We start from the raw sequence: 6,798 nt of genomic DNA on the forward strand, positions 1-6,798 counted from the left end.
CAATTCTTAAAGTATAAAAGGCGAACGAACTCACAATGCTCTCCAAAGTCTTTATTTCATGTTTTGGGTTTAGGTTTACCATACTATAAAGAGGGATGCAAATTTAGGTGGTTTGAAGAAGATAGAGTGCTCAAGCATAAAAATAAAATCAAAAGAGAGACACTCAAGCACCTCACGAACACTTAGATATAGTTTTTGGGTTTTTGACCGTCGGAAGTGCCGACATTTGTTGGGAGTTTCGGCTGTCGGAAGTCCCAACTTCTGTCGGAAGTCCCGATGCCTTGGGACTTAGTCGCCTTGCTCGGCTGTCCGTCAAAAGTCTCGGCAGCTGCCGAGAGTTCCGACTCTGGCCGAGCTAGCCCAATTGACTACACGTTTGAACAGTAGTTTCTATAGGTGCCAGAAGTTCCAGTGATTTATGTCGAAACTTCCGACACAGATCGGAACGGTTAGTTTTTGCCTATGAGTATATATAGCTCTCTCATCTCTTCTAACCGTTACCCACTCATTCATTGCAACCTACTCACGGCCAAAACAATTCCCAAGCATTCAAGGCTCCCCTCTCTTCTCCTCTTTGCTCCTAACTTCGATTCCCCTAAGGATTTTATTGAAAGGAGAGTGGATTGAGTGAGAGAATCACTTTGGCAATTTTGAGCACTTGATTTCTTCGTTAAGCCGGTTGGATTTGTGTCTATTACTCTTGGGGCTTTGCTCCTAGCCGGCTAGGCGTTTCCCAAAAGCTTCCATCTTGTGGAAGAGCCTTGGAAAGTTTGTATTACCCTTGATTTCTTAGTGGAAAGCTCAAGTGACCTTTGTGGTTTCCTTGAGAGAGGCAAGGAGGAGGAAGAGACTTCGACCTTTGTGGTCACCTAAAAAATGAGTGTGTTTTTCTCTATCATATTTGCATTTGTTTGTCTCTCTCTCTCCCTCTAGCAAATTCCTAGGGTTTGGCCTCGATCTATGGAGTGGAGACTTTTCGGCACCAAGGAAGCAACCCTAACTCTTCACCTTACCACTAGAAAGTGGGGTTGTAAGCTATTGCATTCTCAAAGTTCATTTTAGCTTGGATTGGGTAGTTCCCGTAGGAGTCAGAACTCCTGGCTATTTGTGTCAGAACTTCCGGCTGCCAAAGTTCCAGCCCAAACTATCGGGACTTCCAACAGTTGCTGACCAGCTACTTTGAGTTTGTATAGAAAATTTTTAGATATGCCTATTCACCCCCCTCTAGACATTGTTTAGATCCTTTCAATTGGTATCAGAGCAGGGTCTTCTTTTATCGCTTCACCACATGAGGAGAAACAATGTCAGACACCAAAAAGATGCAAGCCGATGCCACCGAGATGGCCCGGCAAATTGCCCAAGAGTTGATGGCTGCGCAAACCAAGTTGTTCCAAGATGAAATGAAGAAGATGCATGATGAGATGAGCAAGTTGAAGGATGAGTTGAGCAAGAAGGTTGAAGATGCTATTAGTGGCAACAATGATGGAGCCAAAGACAATGCAAGTGATGTTGGAGCAGCCCACAACAACGGTCATGGAAAGGGAATGTATTCTAGTACCGGTTTTGACCATGGTCAACTCATCAAAGGTCCCCCATGCATTTCCCTACCATCAATCATGGCAAGCCACCTCATTTTGATGGAACAAGATATATGGATTGGGCCTACAAGATGAAATGCACCTCATTGCCGCAAGATTTTGAGAAGTTGTGGAAGTTGGTGTGATCATTCCCACCGATGAAGATAGAGAAATAACTCTGGAAGACGCCCTCAATCTCCATCAAAATGAACAAGTTGTATCTTTGCTTGTCTCAAGTTTGAGTCCGAATGAGTTCAACAAAGTAAATGGAATGGAAAGTGCGAAGCAAGTTTGGGAAACATTGAGAGTGTCTTTTGAAGGAGACAAAAGTGTGAGGAAAGGCAACATTGAGTTACTTCATGGTGAATTGGAGAGGTTTGTGTTCATGCAAGGTGAGAAAACACAAGCAATGTTTGATAGGCTCATGGCATTGGTTAACTGTATAAGAGCTCTTTGGTAGCAATGAATGGGATGATAACAAGGTTGCTAGAAAGATGCTGAGAACTTATAGAACCAAGAACAACATGCTTGCATCCATGATCATGGAAAGACCCGGTTATGATGAGATGACACCTCAAGAAGTTCTTTCAGAGCTCAAGCATCATGAGTGTCTAGATGAAGATGCAATCAATGCTCTAATCAAAATCGTAGTGCTATGTGATACAACAAGAATGCAGCCCTAAAGGCAACTCAAGCTCATGAAGGCAAAAGTTCAAGTCAAGAGAACAAGAAGAAAGTGAAGGATGATTCCTCAAGTGAAGAAGAAGAGTCTGATGAAGAGGGTGCACTTATCATTAGAAACCTTAGAAAATTCATGAAGAAGAAGAGCAACCATAAGACTTATGGTGATGGAAGGAAGAGGTACAAGAAGAGGTTTTGCTATGGGTATGGTGATGTTGGTCACTTCATAGCTGATTGTCCTAAAGAGAAGAAGAAAAACAAGTACAACAAGGATGATTACAAGAAGAACAAAAACAAGAAGAGAGGTGAAGCTCATCTTGGTGAAGAGTGGGAGTCAAATGATGATAGTAACTCAAGTGATGATGAGAAGAAGAAAGGAGCCACGAACATTGCCATCGACCACTCCTCATCACCAACCATGATCTTCCCCGACTCGGCTTCACCACCAAAGCTCTTCCCCAACCTAGCTTCATCACCGAGACTCTTCTCCAACCTCATCGACAATGACTACTACACTCCAACTTACCTCATGGCTAAGGGGGAGAAGGTATATGACTCACCCACTCCTTCTAGCGATGAGTATAATAGTTGTGATGAGAACATAGAAGAAATTGAGGAAAGCATGATAAGAAAATTTGGTAAAAAGGCCTTCACTAAAATAAAAATGCTAATGAAGAAATTAGAGAAGAAGGATAGGGGCTTGGAGTTGCAAGGTGAAATAATCACTCAAGAGAGAGACAAAAACCTTGCACTTGAAGCATCTATCGCCACGGAAAGAATGAAGGTTGAGAAGTTAACCATATAATTGTCTTTAGCCAATAACACCATTGGGAAATTAACTAAAGAACATTCCTCGGTTAATGATACAATAGCTAGCCTCAAGAATGAGAAAAGTATAGCTCAAGAAAGCCTTACACGCTTGAAAGAAAAATACCAAAATCTTGAGTTAAACTTTAACACTCTTTGGGCTAGCACTTTGGCTTCTCCTAAGGCAACCAAAGACTCTAATGTCTCCACTAGCAATGGCTGTAAAAGATGCTATAAAATTAATGTAAATACATATGCAACCAACCTTGTTGAGATAGAGAAGAAAGACAAGGAGATTCATAGGTTGAAGATGATCTTGAAGGATGGTTGCAAGTGTTAAGAACAATCCAACAAGACCATATACAAGTCATCAAGGCACCCATCAATCAAGGAAGGCATTGGCTACAATAGGTATGATGGAAAAGCCAATGGAAGGAACATGAATAATGGTGTGCCTTGTATGAAGTTCAACAAAGGAGTTGCTCTTGATGATCTATTGTGCAAGGCAAACAATGTCTACATTCCCAAGATTGCACCTACAAGTGACAAGACAAACAAGAAGAAGCAAGCGGAGTCCCCCAAGCCATAAGCACCAATCCCACGATGCTATGCTAGTGATTACATGTGTTGTTGGGACAAGAATGGCAAGATTGTCATGAGATATGTTGGTGCCCATAAGAGGAAGGAGATCATGAGGAGTGTTTGGGTGCCCAAGTTTTATGTGACTATCCCCCTAGGACCCAAATCTTTTTGGGTACCTAAAACAAAAGCTTGATTTGTGTCAGAATGTTTTGCTCTGGCAATATCCAGCAACGTGATCACGTAGACGGAATTAGATGGTAGCACATGAGACATAGAGATTGATACTAGTTCGGGGTGTGATGTGCGCTAATCCCTACTCTAGTGGTATGACTGCTCTTCTTGTATTCATATGTGTTGATGGTAGTTAACAACCATTATAAACCATCAACATAACATGTATGAGGGCATAAATATAATCACCAACAAAGGTCAAGGGGTTTAAACTAACAAATTTCAAGAGTTTTGGTGTCTATATTTTCTGCAGGGTTTATCTAGAAAACCATCAAGATGGACCTAGATGTCAGACTTAATTGTGATTATCCGCAGGATAAACAACTCTAGAAGGTTTCAGAGGACACCTCACCGAAGCGAAGTGTGAGAGGCCACTAGGTGGGGCTAACCGGTCCCACCCTTAGGCCGGCTGGTCTGGGGCCCCACTTGTCAGCCTCCGCCTCGCTGCATCAGTTCTCCACTGCCTTAAGGATTGCATCTATGCTGTTTATTCAAGTCAGTTTGATCTGAGGGCTCAGGATTGATGCTCCGGCCTATATGTATCAGCCCCTACCACCCCCTGAGGCATAAGTCATTTGAGAAGATAGAAACCCTAATCATCCTCAGAGCTCCATCATATTCTAGAGCATAGCTAATTAGGCTAGGTCTAGAGGGAGGCAAGCAACGTGTCAAGAGCGTGGTTTGGTAGTGTCAAGAGCATGGTTTGGTATAATCTTTATACACCTCTCTCTTTTGTATCTCTCATTACTTTTATATGTTTGCTACAATTGTTATGGCATTATTATTCATATCGTTTATGTTCCTGATTATCATGTTCATCATCTACTTTGATTATATGCTTAGTATAGTTGGATTATCAACATATTCATGCATAAGTTCGTATAGCGCTCGCTCAGGTGTACATGGGGTGATTGGTCGACATTGTGTAAGCATGGTGCTTATACGTTGTTTACCTGTGGATGCACCCTATATTTTAGGCCATATGGTAGATCACGGATGTAACACTCCTGTTGAGTCCTTTGTACTCCACTCCCTGAATATAGGACAAGGAGGATCTAGTTACGAAGGAAGACAAGCTCTGTTCTTAATCTTCCTTAGTAATATCTCTTATGTGTAGATATGAAGTTGATCTTAGCCATGATTACTAAGTGTAATTGCACTAATCAATGCATGCTTTGACTTGTAATTAAGAATGACTTAGGAATTATTCCTTTAATATTCTACTTAACCAAGCTAATGCCATAGAAAGGAGTACTCTAAGTGATCAATGATTAGTTACTATACACTATTCATATATACATTTACTTCTTGACTTACCCCTGTTATGAGTAGAATATTGGCTATGGTTTACTTCTCTATCAATAGCATAAGTTATCAATACATGTCCTTGCTAGACCTTCCCTGTGGTAAAAATACAAATAACGATACCTAGAATACTCCCGGGTGAAGTGCTATAATGGCATATTATCTGTGCGCTTGTAGTCCCTTATATATATTCTTCCTAGTCACATAAAATAATAAAATACTACTTAGTATTATTCTAGTGGTAATGCTAAGTAGTACCAACAAGCATCTCTAGCATCATCACTAGGGATGACAACCAGATAAAGTAATGTTAAGAGATGTAGACATACATTAGGTGGTTACTAAAACAAGTGACAAGTTAATAAATACCAACAATATGCTCAATTACATGGGCCGTTGCTCCTTGCTACATAGTAGATTGGAATGGTGCAAGATGGATCCTGAGCCCGAGGTCCCTACCCTCCTTTATATAGGTAGGAGAGGTAGGGTTACAGAGAGGGCGATCGGGTTAAAAGATTAAGTTCCTAGTTTGTTACACGATATGCGCAACAGATTGATCCTAGCTATCATCCAAATACACCCGCCTTGGATTGCTATTAGTATAAATTAACGCACACAGATAAATCCGCAAGCGCACGGATACAACTGTAGCTTTCACCCAGAAGTATTCCAAGTATAGTATCCATAGGGAAATGTGTGAGACGAACTATGGTCTAACTTAACTAAGGGTAGCAACAAGGTTAGGATAAATAGGAGCATAGAGAGGATAACTTAGGTTCCCTAGTTCTAACTTGGGTAAGCTATGTCTTTTATTATTCAACTGGGGACATTACTTAAGGAAAGACACTAGCAGAGGTTGCTTTCCATAGTAATCATGTCCTACATGCGCCTACAGACGGGAGGTGGACTACAAAGAATCAATGAAGCTATATAGTACAGGCTATATAGAACTTATGTCACTCACGCGATCTACCACCTTTCGGAATGCAGGTTGCATCCATGATTAACCCAAGTCTAAGCACCACGCTTACACTTACGATTAATACTTTACTCCCCCTATGTAGAGAATAAAGCACTCAAAAGAGTCACAAACCTGATGAACAATATAAACAAAATGCTTAAATCAGGAGTAGATTACCAGAGAAATCTCAGAAGCAAGCTCAGGTAGAACTTGAATCCACCAAGGTACAAGCCATAGAGAGAGCACCGACAGGCTGCCACCTCCCCAAACTCTTCCCTCACTCTCTATCTCACTATTTCTACTCATAAGACTAAATCCTATGGAGGACTATCTTCTCTTGATGGCTGGCTCTAATACTCATGATATGAATTAGGGTTTCAGGGATCTGCTGAGGGAGGGGGTAGGGGCTGGTATATATAGGCCAGAGTGTTAATTATGGATCCTCAGATCAAACTGACTTGAAAGAACGGCGTAGATGCAATCCAAGAGGTAGTGGGGAACCGACATTTGAAGCGGAGGCTAACTGGTGGGACCTACAGGTCGGTCGGCCCCACATGGCAGCCCCTTAGGGTCTGCATCGGTGGAGAGCCTCCTGGAGTCTTCTAGAATCTTCCCATGCTATTTATGGGTGAAATTCCATAATTTCCTTTGACG

Source organism: Miscanthus floridulus, chromosome 3, assembly GCF_019320115.1.
Source record: "Miscanthus floridulus cultivar M001 chromosome 3, ASM1932011v1, whole genome shotgun sequence".
Lineage (NCBI taxonomy): Eukaryota > Viridiplantae > Streptophyta > Magnoliopsida > Poales > Poaceae > Miscanthus > Miscanthus floridulus.